We start from the raw sequence: 16712 nt of genomic DNA on the forward strand, positions 1-16712 counted from the left end.
TCCTCCAGTCCGCGGGGCCTGCTGCGGCGCGCCGGCCTTAGGCGGGGCTTTCCTCCTTCTCCCCCCGCCTACAGGAAGGCGGAAGGGGGTGTATGAAGGGTCCCTGCGAGGTTCAATCCGCGCCGCTGCACTCTGGCTCCCTGACGTTTCCGAAAGCGTTTTTCGTTTGTCTACAACTTCTTTTTTTTTTTTTTTTAATTTATTTATGATAGTCACACACAGAGAGAGAGAGAGAGAGGCAGAGACACAGGCAGAGGGAGAAGCAGGCTCCATGCACCGGGAGCCCGACGTGGGATTCGATCCTGGGTCTCCAGGATCGCGCCCTGGGCCAAAGGCAGGCGCCAAACCGCTGCGCCACCCAGGGATCCCTGTCTACAACTTCTTAAGCGTCGTCCGCTGTGTGCCAGGCACTGCTGTAAATGCTAAGAAGACAGCAGTGACCAAAACAGACAGAACTCCCTGCCCTCATGGAGTTGGGGAAGACGAATGAATGTCGGTTAGGTGGAGTCCTGTGCAGGGGCGTTGGGGGAAGGGAGTGACGCTAGGAAGAGAGGAGTTCAACTTGTAAGACCCAGAAAGCCTGCTGAGAAGGTGACAGCAGGGAAGTCATAGGTCTCTTAAAGCAATAAGCCCGATGCAAAAGTTTTTACGATGCGTCTTCTTCTTGGGTCTCGTGGACCCGAGGAGATGGTAGTCCTATCTCGGCTTCCTGGCGGTGCCACCTGAGCAAGTTATTTGATCTTTCTGAGACTCAGTCGCATCTGAAGAGTATGGGTGATAATTCTCACTTGTGGAGCTTAAGAATTAAATGTGAAAATGCTTGTAAAGTGTTTGGTGCAACGTCTGTACATGCTAAGTCCTCCGCATATGGCAGTTACGTATCTTGTCCACAGACCTAACCCGCGCAACAGCAAGGCCAAGCTCCCAGCGTGGCCTGCCAGACTCCAGAATGACCCGACCGGTCTCAGAAAAGGGAAGTAATTTTTTTTTTCTTAAGATTTTTATTTATTTATTCGTGAGAGGCAGAGACACAGGCAGAGGGAGAAGCAGGCTCCGTGCAGGGAGCCCGACGTGGGACTCGATCCCAGGTCTCCAGGATCAGGCCTTGGGCTGAAGGCAGGCTCTTAACCGCTGAGCCACCCAGGCGTCCAAGTAATTGTTTAGAATGGTGAGTTAGAGCTTTTGATTCTTCTCCATATTCTCCGATGGTGGCGTTGCAATCAAAATAATAATTGCTGCTTTATTTGAATGTTTACTATGTCCTAGGTGCTTTGAATGCATTAATTTATTTGATCTATTCAAAAACCCTATTCACATTTCAGGGTGCTTGGCTGGTGCAGTCAATAGAGCATGCCACTCTTGATCTCCAGGTTGTGAGTTTGAGCCCCTGGTTAGGTGTAGAGATTACTTAAAAATAAAATATTTTTAAAAATACTTATAAAAAGCCCAATTCTATTATTCACATTTCAGATGAGGAAACTAGTTTTAACAAGGGAAAGTGTACCACAAGAACTACTAGCCCCGTCTTAAAAGTTAACTGCCCAATGAAATTATCAGGCTTTCATCACTCTAACAATAGTAAATCCTAGCATTATTAATGGTAGAACAATCATATTATGTGTCTCCTGCTAGGATGTCAACATTCAATAGGCATCATCAAGTATGACCTATTCTTACCAAAAAATGTTTCAATTGGATCTACTCAAGTTTATAGGCTAGGCAAGAGGATCAAGCTAAAGTAAAGCAAAAGGCAGCAAACGGATTCAGAAGTTGGGATATTCTATAGGACAAATGGCCTCTTTCCTTCACCAAATCAAGAAAAGATGTCATTCTGGATTTACGTGTTTTTGAGAGACAGAACAATTAGACATAGCATATAGCTCAGGGTTAGATCCTAGTTTGGAGAACCAGCTCTAAAGAACATTTTGGGGAAATTATCTGGGCCTTAATGTTGCAGTTCTAGAAACCCACCTTTGTGTAGGCACCCTGAGTTGATTCTTTTCAAAGGAGATAGATTTGTCAACCATGTTTTTACCCACCACCCCACCCCCTGTCCGATTTCCTTCTGTGCTGATCTTGGGCCTGCTTTACCCTCAGATCCATTCTTCACCTTTCCCTTGCTCTTTTCAGTATGGCAGTGATGCCATGAAGGCTGTGTGTCTTGCACTCTTGTGCTGTTTTGCTTCCAGGCTGTTACTGGGCAACATCCGAAGAGGGGCACTCCTGGAAATTGGAGAGATGGAGGAAGAAGGTAGAGTATCCCCACCTCCACCCCACCCCAAACTCAAGCTGTCTCCTCCCACCTACCTGGCTCGGATTTCTAGCAGCAGATCCTCAGCCCCAACTCTGGTAACAAAATGTCTTCCTTCTGTTCCTCCAGTGTGAGGGCGGCAGTAGTTTCTTCCTATTGCTTGTCTCTGGACTGTTTCACTTTTCTCTGTTTCACTTTTAATCTCTGCCAAAACCTATATAAACCACTCATTTGAATTAAATTCCTTCTGCTTTAAAAACTTAGAATTGTCTGTTTTCTAGAACTCAGAAAGTAACTTTACTTCCGAGTTCCAAATGGTATCTCCCCTGAGTCTTGCATATGGGCCTTATTATCTAGAAAGCAGTGCTTTTCACACTTTTCCTGAGTGTCCCAAGCAATTGAGAGAGTTCATTTTTTTACCCTCATTGCCGTAGGTCTCAGGTGAAAATCCCAAGTGCCTACCTGAGCTTGAAATGCCCTGGAACTTTCTAGATGATATCTTAAAATATTTGCAATCTACTTTATACATAACATTTATATTTTTCAATTTTTCTTAAGGTATTTTATTTTATTTTATTTTATTTTATTTTTTTTTTTTTAATTTATGATAGTCACAGAGAGAGAGAGAGAGAGGCAGAGACACAGGCAGAGGGAGAAGCAGGCTCGATGCACCGCGAGCCTGATGTGGGATTCGATCCTGGGTCTCCAGGGTCACGCCCTGGGCCAAAGGCATGCGCCAAACCGCGGTGCCACCCAGGGATCCCTCTTAAGGTATTTTAAACATAAAATGTATTTTGCTTATGTTTTAATAAGTAATAAGTACACATGATGCAAGATTAGGAAAAGACAAAAGTATGTTCCCAGACACACATCCCCTTGTCAGTTTCTTGCATATCCTTTCAGGGAAAAACCACACATATGCAAATATAAGCATATGTTTCCTGATTCTATTTCCCAATATGGCACAGTATTTTGTTGTATAGATGTACCTCAATATATTAACCAGTCCTTTATTGATGAACACTTAAATTATTTCTTGTCTTTTGCTATGACAATGATGCTGAAGCACACAGTTAATTGGCATATATATATATTTGTAGGATGGATTTCTAAAACTGGAATTACTAGGTTAAAGAGCTTTGCATCTATCATTTTGAAAAATATTGCAAAATTTCCCTCTATTGTGATTGTATTTAAGAGTGTTTCTTCATCTTTTCAATCCAAAAGTGCCACTGTATTATAATTTTAATTTCTCTTATGAATAAAGTTGAGCATTTTTTTCATATGTTTAAGAGCCTTAAAGAATCTGCGGCACCTGGCTGACTTAGTTGGTGGAGTGTGCAACTCTTGATCTCAGGGTTGTGAGTTCGATCCCCACATTGGCTGTAGAGATTATTTAAAAATGATAAAATCTTTAAAAAAAAAAAAAAAAGAAGAAGAAGAAGAAGAAGGGGAGCCTTGGGTGGCTCAGCAGTTTGGCACCTGCCTTCGGCCCAGGGCGTAATCCTGGAGACCCAGGATCAAGTCCCACATCGGGCTCCCTGCATGGAGCCTGCTTCTCCCTCTGCCTGTGTCTCTGCCTCTTGCTCTCTGTCTCTCTCATGAATAAATAAATAAAATCTTAAAAAAAAAAAAAAAAAAAAAAGAGAGAATAGGGTGCCAGCATGGCTCAGTTCGTTAGGCATCTGCCTTCACTAGGTCATGATCTCAGAGTCCCGAGATTGAGCCCTGTGTCAAGCTCCCTGCTCAGCAGAAAGCCTGCTTCTCCGTCTCCTTTTGCTCCTCCCCCCGAGTCCTGTATGAGCGTGCTCTCTAAAATAAATAAATAAAATCTTTTAAAAGAAAAGAAAGAATTATCTTAGTTACATGTGACAAAACCAACTTAAACTAGCTTTGGCAAATAGCTCCCTACAGAAGCCCAGAAATTGGGACATCTCAGGGTAGATTTATCTCCAGGTATGGTCTCAAAAAATGTTGTTACTTTGTCTCTTTGTCTCTCCATCTCTCATCTCATCTCTGCTTGTCTGCTTCTCTTTGTACATTGGCTTCAACTTCTCACATTTCAGCCTGGCTTCCTCTACACAACCAGGCAAGATACCGTCAAATATTTCCAAAATTCCATTCTTCTAGCACCATAGTGCCAAAAGCCAGGGAGCGGCCTGAATGGCTAGGCTTGAGTCAAGAATTTTCCTTGGATAGGGATGGGTGGGGAATTGTAATAACGGTCCCACTAAAACCTGAGGGAATGAGACAGGAGTATCCAGAGGTGATGGGTGGTGGGTACTGTTTTCAAGGAAGAAGAGAAAAGCCTCCCGGGCCACAAATGGCGTGTACAGCTGCCACCGTTGCTCATATGTAACCCAGTTTGCAAAACCCAGCTCAAAGGAAATACCCAGTTTAAGGTGGTAATTTCCATTGTAACCACCAGAGGACTTGAGTCCCTAGTGCCTTCAATGACCAACATTGTACTTCCCTTCCTCTCACCCTCATCTTTTCCCAATGCTAAGGCACAGGAAGTAATATTCAGTTATTTAATATTTATTCAATAAATGTTTGCTGACTACCCAGTTGTTGTTCAGGTCAGTGTTGGCCACCATCAATGGAAAATGATTAAACATGCTATGTCCACCATTAAGTTTAGTGTACACAGTAAGCATTTAAACAAAGAGCTATAGAGCATTATATAATAAGGACAATGATAAGACAACTTCATCAAGAAGAAGTACCATGGGTGGCTCAATGGTTGAGTGCCTGCCTTTGGCTGAGGTGGTGATCCCCGGGGGTTCTGGGATCGAGTCCTGTGTTGGGCTCCCTGCAGGGAGCCTGCTTCTCCCTCTGTCTGTGTCTCTGTATCTCTCATGAATAAGTAAATAAAATCTTAAAAAAAAAAAAGAAGTAATAAGCACAATTTCTAGACCCAAAATGCCTGGGTTTAAATCCCAGTACCACAAGCTATTGCTTGGACCTTGGGAAAGTTGCTTAACCTCTTTCAGTCTTAGCTTCCTCATCTGTAAAAGGGGGACAGTAATAATGCCTACTTCATGGGGTCATGGTTGTAAGGACTGAATAAAATAATTATTACAAAGCACTTAGCACAGGTTAGCCCTGCAATAATTGACAAATAGTGTTGGCACTGTCAATAGTAAGACTCAGTATTAAAAACCAGGTCTCCTGAATTCCACACACATCTAGGAATCCTTCCAGGCCTCTTCAGGGCCACACAAGAGATGAGCTGCAGAACTCAGAGTCATTTTCCGTCTCCCTTCCAATAAAAGACTTCAGATCCACTTTGCAGCTGTCAGTGGCTGCTGACTCTTCTATCTATGAGGCACTCTTCAGAAATCACCTTTTTTTTTTTTTTTTTTAAGATTACTTATTTGAGAGAGAGCAGAGTGAGTGAAAGAGAACATGAGTCAGGGGAAAAGGCAGAAAGAGAGGAAGAAGCGGGCTCCTCACTGAGCAGAGAGCCTGATGTGGAGCTCAATCCCAGGATCCTGGAACTCTGGGGCCATGACTCAAGCTGAAGGCAGATGCTCTACTGACTGAGCCACCCAAACACCCCAGAATCCGCCATTCTTATTTCCTTCCCAGACCTCAGGGCCCCAAAATGTGGGGGAGAGGCTGAATCCCAGGTGGACGTGCCTCTGCACTCTGAGTTGTACTTCCAGTTCAGAGAGAGCTGATCTGTTGATAGATACCTCCGTGGGGAGGATCATACAACTGTGACTTTATCCCCTAACTTTTCTTTTTGAACTGAGACCTTGCTACCATGAGGTAGACTCAGAAGGCTAACACTTGACCTTTCTATTTGGAAACAACAGAAGGACAAAGGGCACCAGCTTTAGAAGTTCACACCGGGTGTCCCAGATGGGTATAAACATAGCTATGGCTGAGGACTCATGACCATAACTGGTAGGAGGAAGGGAAGTCCTTCTGAGGACTTCACCCAATCTTTAGCCCAGTCTACCCTGCAAGTGAAATCATTGAGAGGTGACCTAGATGCTGCTTTCCAAAGCCAGTGCCTGGAGGCAAGGCTTTTGCCACCTAGCCTGGGCAACACTAGAACCTCAGTGAGTATGAGCATCTGACACCTTCAGGATGGCAGCAGACCTCATCCATTTTTGTCTGGCTGAGTGGGGAGAGAATGATTATTCATTAGTTCTGCCGTGATTGTCTTGTCTCCCTCACAGTAAACAGAGGGTTCACAACTGGGAATAGGAAAAGCCAATGCCCCAGGATCTGAGGAGCAAGTTCTTTTTTTGAAACTCTAATCTAACGCTGTTGGATGAACAGGTGGAAGCCTGGTTAGGCACTAATCAACAAGGCAGAAGAACAGGTTTGGCAGGGTGGTTTTGAGTAACTCTACTGAAAAGGAGTTATTACTCTTGGAATGTCCTCTCTTAGGTGTAGTATTTTCTTCCTGAGCCCATTTTATGAACACAGGAAGCTTTCAGCCTGATCCTAGAAGTGCCACGTTGGAAAGCTGGAAACAGAAACATAAGTGGCTTTTTCGTGGCTTAATACTTTAATAGGATCTGAGGTCATGGTTGGGAATGGTGTGCGCAAGCACATGTACATGTGCACGCTCACACACACAAACATGCGCACACCATTCTGCTGCCCCAGGGCATGTTGTCTCTGGTGACTGGCTTTCCCCGCAGAAAGGGAAACATATTTATAAAGCACCTAGTTTGTGTCAGCACTGGACAGTGTGCTTTCATTGTGTTATCTGATAGGATTTGATTTTGAGGGTTTTTTACTGATGAGGACACCAAGACCCAAAGAGGTGACATAATCTGAACAAAATTGCATAGTTAATACATGGCAAAGATAGGATTTGAACCCAAATTACTAGATTCCAGAGCTTAACTTCTTTCTGTTAAACACACTGCCTGTGCATATGAGACTTTTGAAATTGTGGCCTGAATGTAACCTGCTCCCTATAACTCTCTTACTGCTCTGGAGTTTTTCAAAAAAGTACTTCAAAACACCATTGTGTGGCAAGGCCTCCCACATACAAGGGACAGTCCTTGGAAAGTTGAATCTTATTGTATGCAATTTGAACTTCAAATAATATACGGCTTTTAATGAAGACACTGGGGATAAAAAGCATCTGTAAAACAATAATAAAATGATCATCAACTCAGTTAAAAAGTACAAATGAGGGGCACCTGGCTGGCTCAATTAGTAGAGCATATGACTCTTGATCTTGAGGTTGTGAGTTCAAGCCCCACACTGGGTATAGAGCTTACTTAAAAAAATAATAATAATAAGTAAATATTGAGGCACCTGGGTGGCTCAGTCAGTTAAGCGTCTATCTTCAGCTCAGGTCATGATCCCAGGGTCCTGGGTCAATGGGGAGCCTATGTCTCCCTCTTCCTCTGCCCCTCCCCCTGTTCATGCTCTCTCTCTCTCAATTAAATAAAGTCTTTTAAAAAATAAATCTTAATGAAAGTGAAATATAAAGTGTCTATTAAGCACATGAAAAGATACTCCTTACTTAATATGAGTTCAAACTAAAAGTCACTGAGATTTATTTATTATGTATTGGACTGATAAAAATCCAAAGGATTGATAACACTTAGATTAGCCATAAATGTGGATAAATAGGAGCTATCATACATTACCAGTGTTGAGATAATTCCTATTAAAGGCAATTTGGTCATGACTACCAAAATAATATATGTATATACCCTCTGACTCACCAAGCTCGTTTCTAGGAATTTGCTTTACAGTTATAGTTGTGGGTATGCAAAATGATGTATATACAAGGTTTTTCACTGAAGCAGTACTTGAAAGAAACATCAAAAATCTGAAAAGTTAAATATCCATCAATAAGGGCCTGGTTATGGGGCACCTGTGTGGCTCAGTTGGTTAAGTGTCTGCCTTCAGCTCAGGTCATGATCCCAGGGTCCTGGGATCAGCCCCTGTGTCATTGTGTCATTGGGTTCCCTGCCCAGTGAGGAGTCTGCTTCTCCCTTTCCCTCTCCCTCTGCCCCTCCTCCTGCTTGATGACTCTCATCTAAGCTCCATCAATGACACTTGAAAAAGCGGCTTTTAGTCCTGCTGTCATTCCTTATCTCTCGGATGTCCTTTAAAATCTTTCATTTGCTCACCAACAAAGTCTGTTTGGTTTCTAGCTACCTGAATTTATAAAAGAAAAATTTGTTCACATCACTCGATGTCTCTCTCTCTCTCTCTCAAATAAATAAATAAATAAATAAATAAACAAACAAATAACATTTTTTTTTAAAAGGGCCTGGTTAAATAAATTATGGGACATCCATACAGTGGAACACTATGCAGCTGAGGAAAAGAATGAGAAATATTTTTGTGTACTGATTGGAAAACATTCTAACACATATTATTGATTTGAAAAAAGCAAGACACAGAACAGTGTATACAGTAGATATCATTTACATAAAAAAGGGAAATACCATGTATGTGTATTATCTTGTAAATGCATTCAAAATCTCTTAACAGAGATGCAAGAAAACTAGTGACTGGTTATCTATTGTGGAAGTAACAGTGGGAGGGATGTATTTCACTGTATACCTTTTTAAAATTTTGATGTTTAAACTTCATGAATTTTTAAAATTAAGAATGATTGTTTTTACAATAAAAGGAATAAAGAAAAGCAATGTGGTATTGGGGCACATCATATGTATTCTGGCTGCACTATAGGACTGTCACTCCAATCCATCTACAAACTGCCTTCTTGAGTGGACAGACTCTTCATTAAAAGAAGTGACTCAAATTAACATGTAGTCTCCTAAACTGACACCCTTCAACACCCTCCCCCCAAATCCCTGGGATCGTGGGAAGGAGTATGGCTGCTTTGTTAGGTGTTCTCAGACTGCAAGTGATTCAGCCTGGTTGATGACTCTCATCTAAGCTCCATCAATGACACTTGAAAAAGCAGCTTTTAGTCCTGCTCTCATTCCTTTTCTCTTGGATGTCCTTTAAAATCTTTCATTTTGCTCACCAACAAAGTCTGTTTGGTTTCTGGCTTCCTGAATTTATAATTTGTTCATTTGATTCCAGTACTCATGTAAAGTACTTGGGATTCACAACCTGGAGGTAGGCCGACATTTCTTAAGACATAGAAAGCAAATAACCATTTAAAGATTTTATTTTAAAGATTTTATTTATTTATTAATGAGAGACATACAGAGAGAGGCAGAGACACAGGCAGAGGGAGAAGCAGGCTCCATGCAGGCAGCCTGATGTGGGACTCGATCCCGGGACTCAGGGGTCACGCCCCGAGCCAAAGGCAGACGCTAAACCACTGAGCCACCCAGGGATCCCCCTATTTAAAGATTTGATAAATTAGACTTTTTCAGAATTTAAAACTTCTGCTTATGACAAGATATAGTTCAGAAAATGAATAGGAAACCCATAGCCTGAGACACTATATGTTCATAAAACATTTGTTTCACAAATGACTTGCATCTGAAGTGTATTTTTATTTTGATTTTTAAAAAGATTTTATTTATCTATTTGAGAGAGAGAGAGTGTTTGAGAGAGAGAGAGCACAGCACGGGGAGGGAGAAGGAGAAGCAGGCTCCCTGCTCATCAGGGAGCGTGACTTGGGGCTCAATCCCAGGACCCTGAGATCGTGACTCAAGCCAAATGTAGACACCCAACTGACTGAGCCATCTAGGTGCCCCTGAAGTGTATTTAAAAACATTTTTTGAAAATTTTTATTTATTTATTTGAGAGAGTGAGGAAGAGAGAGAGAGAGCAGGGGGAGGAACAGAGGAGCCCAACTCAGGGCTCAGTCTCAGGACCCTGAGATTATGACCTAAGCTGAAACCAAAAGTTGGACACTTAACTGACTAAGCCACTCAGGCACCCTGAAATTTATTTTTAAAAATCTATAAGAAAAGGACTCCAAAATATTTAATGAGCAAAAGACCTGAACACTCGAAAGAAAATGTACAAAAGGCCAATAAGCCCATAACAAATTGCTTAAAAGGGATCCCTGGGTGGCTCAGCAGTTTAGCACCTGCCTTTGGCCCAGGGCGCGATCCTGGAGTCCTGGGATCGAGTCCTGCGTCAGGCTCCCGGCATGGAGCCTGCTTCTCCCTCCTCCTGTGTCTCTGCCTCTCTCTCTGTGTGTGTGTCTATCATGAATAAATAAATAAGTCTTTTAAAAAATAGCTTAAAAATGTCATGCATTAGGGAAATGTCTATTAAAATCACAGTGAGGGATCCCTGAGTGGCGCAGCGGTTTGGCGCCTGCCTTTGGCCCAGGGCCCGATCCTGAGGACCCAGGATCGAATCCCACATCGGGCTCCCGGTGCATGGAGCCTGCTTCTTTTTTTTTTTTTTTTTTTTTTTTTTTTAATGATAGTCACAGAGAGAGAGAGAGAGGCAGAGACATAGGCAGAGGGAGAAGCAGGCCCCATGCACCGGGAGCCTGATGTGGGATTCGATCCTGGGTCTCCAGGATCATGCCCTGGGCCAAAGGCAGGCGCCAAACCGCTGCGCCACCCAGGGATCCCATGGAGCCTGCTTCTCCCTCTGCCTGTGTCTCTGCCTCTCTCCCTGTCTCTGTGTGACTATCATAAATAAATAAAAATTTAAAAAAATAATAAAATAAAATCACAGTGAGATACCTCCCTAAATTCACTGTAATGGTTAAAATTAAAAAGACTGAATATACCAAATGTTGGCAAGGGTGGAGCAACTAGCATACTCATTTGTTGCTGGAAGTAGTGAAAAATGGTACAACTACTTTGGGGAAATGTTTGGGTTTCTTATAAAATTAAATACACACCTACCCTATGACTCAAGAATTTCATTCTTAAGCAATTACCCAAGGGAAATGAAACATATGTCCTTTCAAAAACTTGTACAAAAATGTTCAAAGAAGTTTTTTTCATAATAACCTCAAGCTGGAAACAACCCAGTGTGCATCCTAGTACAATGGTTAAACAAATTCATACAATAGAAAATTAGTCAACCACTAAAGGGAACTAACAATATACATAACAATGTGAATGAACTTCACAGATAAAATCATTATGCTGAACCAAAGAAACTAGATACAAAAGAGTGCACACAGTTTATTTTCAATTATATGAGATCTAGAACAGGAAAATCTAATTTATGGTGGAATAAAATTTAAAAATTGGTTGTGTCTGGGGGGGTCAAATTGCTGAGGCAAGGAAGATGATGAAACTATTCTGTTTTGGTAGGGATGTGGGCCTCATAAATGTAGGCATTTGTCAAAACTCATCAAATTATGTACTTAAAATGTCTGCATCTCACTGTCCATTCCCCCTGCCAAATCTATGAATAAATATTGACCTATACTTGGTAGATTAGGCTTGAGTAAATAAGAAAATATACTGAGGGCAATGGGAGCCAGTTTTCTCACAGTTGGATAAAGGGAGTTACAAAAAGAGGGAATATACCATGTGATGTTGGATTAGAATTGGAGGTATCAGTATGAACTTAGGGTTTTATACAAATTTTCTGGTTTTGTCCACTGAGGGAGCCTAGAGAAGCAACGACATACCAGCTGCAATGAGCTAGCTCTTGGTTTCTTTTTGGTTTAAGATTTTATTTATTTATTTATTTATTTATTTATTTATTTATTTATTTATTTATTTATGAGAGAGAGAGAAAACATGAGCAGGGTGAGGGGCAGAGGGAGAAGCAAACGCCCTGCTGAGTGAGAAGCCTGATGCAGGGCTCCATCCCAGGACCCCGATATAATGACCTGAGCTGAAGACAGACACTCAACTGACTGAGCCACTCAGGCACCCCTCCAGATTTTGGTTTCTAAATACCATTTTCCAAGGAGGGAAACCAGGGTTTCTTGGAGAACAGACTTCTGCAAAGAAAGAATAAGATGAACCTGAAATACCTTCTTGTGCCGGAAAGTAGGAAAGTACTCCATAAATTCTGGGGATATATCAAAAGAACACAGGAGGGGCGCAGAGGTGGCTCAGTCAATTAAGCAGCCAACTCCTGATTTCAGTTCGGCTCATGATCTAAGGGTCCTGGAGTTGAGCCCCATGTCAGGGTCTGTACCCAGCATGGAGTCTGCTTGAGATTCTCTCTCTCTCTCTCTCTCTCCCTCTCTCCGTGCCCTGCCTCCCGCTCACCGTCTCGCTCTATCTCTATTAAATAAACAAATCTTAAAAAAAAAAAGCACAGGAACCAGCCTAAGGGGGCTCCCACCAGCCAAATCTGGGATGATCTGAGCATCAAAAATAAATAATGATGTCAGTAGATTATAGCCCATTGCATTAACTAAGAATCTATGAGTCTATTCTGAAATAAATAAATATTTACTTATTTTTAAAGTAGGCTCTATGCCCAACATGGGGCTTGAACTCACCACCCTGAGATTAAGAGTGGTGTGCTCTACTGCTGCACCAGCCAGGTGCCCCTGAAATAGATAGATAGATAGATAGATAATGAAGAAGAAGGAGATCTTCCTTACAGTAGAATCATATCTGCTAATACAGAAGGAAATGATGGGGATAGAAAATAATCATGGGGGGAATCCCTGGGTGGCTCAGCAGTTTGGCGCCTGCCTTTGGCCCAGGGCGTGATCCTGGAGTCCCAGGATCGAGTCCCACATCGGGCTCCCTGCAGGGAGCCTGCTTCTCTCTCTGCCTGTGCCTCTGCCTCTCTCTGTGTGTCTCTTGTGAATAAATAAATAAAATCTTAAAAAAAAAAGAAAATCATCATGGACATGGAAACTTGAGAGTTAAAGTGTAATGAGGAAAATTCTCAAAGTATCTCCCCACAAATTACTTTTAGCTATAGAGGGGGAAACTAGTAAGTTTAGAGTGGAGGGATCTAGCAGTGTCTAGGTTAACCACTTGATCAAAATAAACATTATTGATCTTGAGACAGAGCAACTTCATATACTTCCTGATATCATATTATATTCCTGTCAAAATGCATAATCTGAATTTAAGGTTGAGGGAACATCAGCTAAACAAAAAATGAGTGACATTCTACAAATAAAAAGCTGCACTTTTAAAAAATGTCAAGGTCGGGGATCCCTGAGTGGCTCAGCAGGTTTAGCGCCTGCCTTCGGCCCAGGGCATGATCCTGGAGTGCCAGGATCAAGTCCCGCATCAGGTTCCCTGCATGGAGCCTGCTTCTCCCTCTGCTTCTCCCTCTGCTTCTCCCTCTGCCTGTGTCTCTGCCTGTGTCTCTGCCTCTCTCGCTCTCTGTGTCTCTCATAAATAAATAAATAAATAAATAAATAAATAAATAAATAAATAAATAAAGTGTCGAGGTCAAGGAAGGCAAAGTAAGGCTGAGGAATTGTTTCATTTTAGAAGAAAACTAAACACACCAAATAAATGCAAAGTATGGTTCTGAACTGGAGATTGGATTGAGAACCAAAGCAAGTGTAATGGATTCTATCTGGACAAATATATTTTTTAAAGATTTTATTTATTTATTCATGAGAGATACAGAGAGAGAGAGAGAAGCAGAGACACAGGCAGAGGCAGAAGCAGGCTCCATGCAGGGAACCCAATGTGGGACTCGATCCCAGGATCCAGGATCACGCCCTGGGCCAAAGGCAGGCGCCAAACCGCTGAGCCACCCAGGGATCCCTGGACAAATTTTTTGAATATGGACTGTATTAGTTTCCTATAACTGCTGTCACAAATTGCTACAAATTTGGTACATTAAAATAACACACATTTATTCTTTTATAGTTCTGAAGACCAGAAACCTGAAATCCGTTTCACTGGGCTGAAATCAAGGTGTTGGCAAGGTCGTGTTCCCTCAGTAGTGGTAAAGCACATAATGTCTCCAATTTACTTTTGAATAAATCAGAAATGGGGCAAGATGTAAACAATTGGGAAATCTGGGTAAAGGGTTACACAGGAGCTCCTTGGACTATTTTTGCAACCCTTCTGTAAGTTTGATTATGCTAAAATTTAAAGGTACCAGAAGAACAACTATTAGAGAAAACAGAGGCAGGGCTACAAAACTAAAGTTTCATGCCAATTCTAAGGTCAGTGGAATAGTTTCCTAATCAGAGGTGGGAAAATGGGCCAGATAATAACACTTCGTTGCTCTTGTACGGTGCTCGTTTTTTAAGTTATTTCGTAGGAATGGTTTTATATTCTCTTTGCAACAAGTCTGAAGGATTAGAAGGGCAGACATTTTTATTCCCAATGGACAAATGAAAAACCGAGTCACTTAAATGACTTACTCAAGATCCTTTGTGAGGTTAGTGGCAGATTCAGGGATTAGAGTCTTTCTTGATCCTTCTGTGCTCATTTAAGGAATTGGTTAAGAGTGGTTTGAAGTCAGACGGACCTGCGCTCAAATCTTGGCTACTACTCAAGGTAGGTAGGTTACACAATAATGACAAATCAACCCTGAAATGTCAACTGCTTAGCACAACCAAGCTAAGGTTTATTTATTGTTCCCATTACGGTGTAACGTAAGCCAGTCAGCTCCCTTGAGACGCTCTCCACCAGGTAGTTATTTAGGGTATCTGGGCTGTGTCCTTGGGAGGGAGAGGGAAGCAAGGTGGTCCTGGGCTTCCAGCTGTGTGAATAAGGAAGAGATAGCAGAAGTGCCCGTGGAATGTTTTAAACCGAGAAATGGGGTATATCGCATCTACATCTAATTCACCAGTATTCAATCACATGATCTCATCTAAATGCATGGAGATCTGGAAAATGTAGTCTTTCTGTGTGGTCCAAAGGAAAATAAAAAGTTGTGTGAACACCCAGCTTTGGCTCTGCCATAATTGCTATGTAAACTCGAGCAATTTATTTAAACTCTTTCTAGGTTTTCTCATTCATTGAATAGAGACGATAAGACTACATAGGGTTGTTGTATTAAATGAAGCAACTAATATACATGACATGTGTAGCACAGGGCCTCACACATAATGAACCTAATTGCATGTTATTAGGATTCCACAACTTCTCATGTCTCTTATAGTCTTAGTTATATCAATTCCCTGGTTAGTGGTGGAGTTATTCATGCCAATCCTTTCCACCTGCTGCCCATTTGTACCTTGCTCTATGACCACAATGTAATGGACATTAGTCTCTTCAAAAAGAAAGATCAAGGCCTTAGAGCAGGGCCCACATGGCAGGATGTAATAGAAGAGCAATGGGTCACAGGGTGTCGTTTTTGCAAAATATATCTTAATGCAGATACATAGTAGCAGTGCAGGCACCCCTGAACTCCCTGGGGTTGCTGAGATGGCCCCTCTGATTATTCTGAACAAACAACAGGTGTTGACAAACTTCCAACAAAGCTGGCTAAGGAGCCTATTCTCTACTCTGGAATTTAGAGGGAAAGGAAAGAGTGATATTCAGGAGACATCAGATGTAACATCTGTCCAGAGTTCACAACTTTCCCCACACTCAGTGCCACAGTAGGTAGTCCTCCAGAGAGACCCAACTAGGGACACTCTGGGCCTCCTGGTGACCTGAAAAACAGAACACTGGGATTCATGAGCCTGAGTAGGATGGACTCCAAAGAGTCATGCATGACCACGTCTTTTCTCCCAGATAGAAATGTCCCTTTCAGTTTGGAAATGGGCACCTGGGACCAGAATTTGAGACCTGCAGCTTACATAGACCTTACTCCATTTCCTCCTATACATAACCAAACCAGAATTTGGCCCACCAACACAGACTGTGGTTTCACCTTCCACCAATCTTCCAGAGTTGAGAAATTTTCACATTTCATAAACAATGTAATTCAGTGGTATAGCCAAATTAATCCTCTCTTGGATTAGTTGATGTCCCAGATTTGAGAATACAGTAAAGTAAAAACTCCAGACTCCAGATCAAAATATGAATCCACTTGAAACAAATAGCAACTTTTACCGAAGTCTTAACTCAAACATACAATTTTAGTCATTCTTACAAGAAGTTCTCTGAGTATTTCTAGTGGTTATTTGCAAGCCCTGGACTTCCTTGTGGCTGAAATCAGCATGAGTGGGTTCAGAACTCTTCTCATCTCCACACAAGACCAAAGTTCAGACAGCCTTCCCCCAGGGTCAATGTGAGGCCCTGCTTAATCATGTTATGTTTGCTGATTGAACTCCCTGACCTCTGGGACTCTGGACCTTACCGGTCTCACCCTATGGTCCTATTCCATTTCTCCCTTGCTCTTGTGATCTCTGTGGACTTGATCCTTTCTGCTGGTATCTCCCAGATCCTGGGGAGTCCTGATTTCCTACCACTTACCAAAAACAAAGGTGGATCCAGAATTTCTGTCATGGGGATTCTTAAACAGGGCAGACTCTTTGGAAGATGGTTCGGCATATCTTCCCTCTTGTGCAATTCTAGGGGCATCCCTTAGCTGGTATTTCACATAAATGACACTTCTTGGGGCTATGGGGTTTAGGAGTCTTAATTTCCGGAAGTTGTTATGAGGCCAAATTTCCCTAGCACTTTTTCTACTTAAACTACATTTTTACTTGGAGTGGCTTGATGAGTAA

At 42.1% G+C, this 16712-nt stretch overlaps 1 long non-coding RNA gene across 2 annotated transcripts in view; it reads left to right on the plus strand.

The window, feature by feature from the left end:
* LOC140637173 (uncharacterized) overlaps nt 1-16712 on the plus strand; it is a 22026-nt gene continuing 5314 nt past the window's right edge. The window contains exons 1-2 of one of the 2 annotated variants that reach the window (XR_012034418.1): nt 1-2251; nt 13951-14589. This is a non-coding gene — a long non-coding RNA (uncharacterized lncRNA). Of the gene's footprint in view, nt 2252-13950; nt 14982-16712 lie in introns of those variants that run through there. The other variant, XR_012034417.1, reaches the window with a different exon arrangement.

The sequence above is a fragment of the Canis lupus genome, chromosome 7 (genome assembly GCF_048164855.1).
Source record: "Canis lupus baileyi chromosome 7, mCanLup2.hap1, whole genome shotgun sequence".
Classification (NCBI taxonomy): Eukaryota; Metazoa; Chordata; class Mammalia; order Carnivora; family Canidae; genus Canis; species Canis lupus.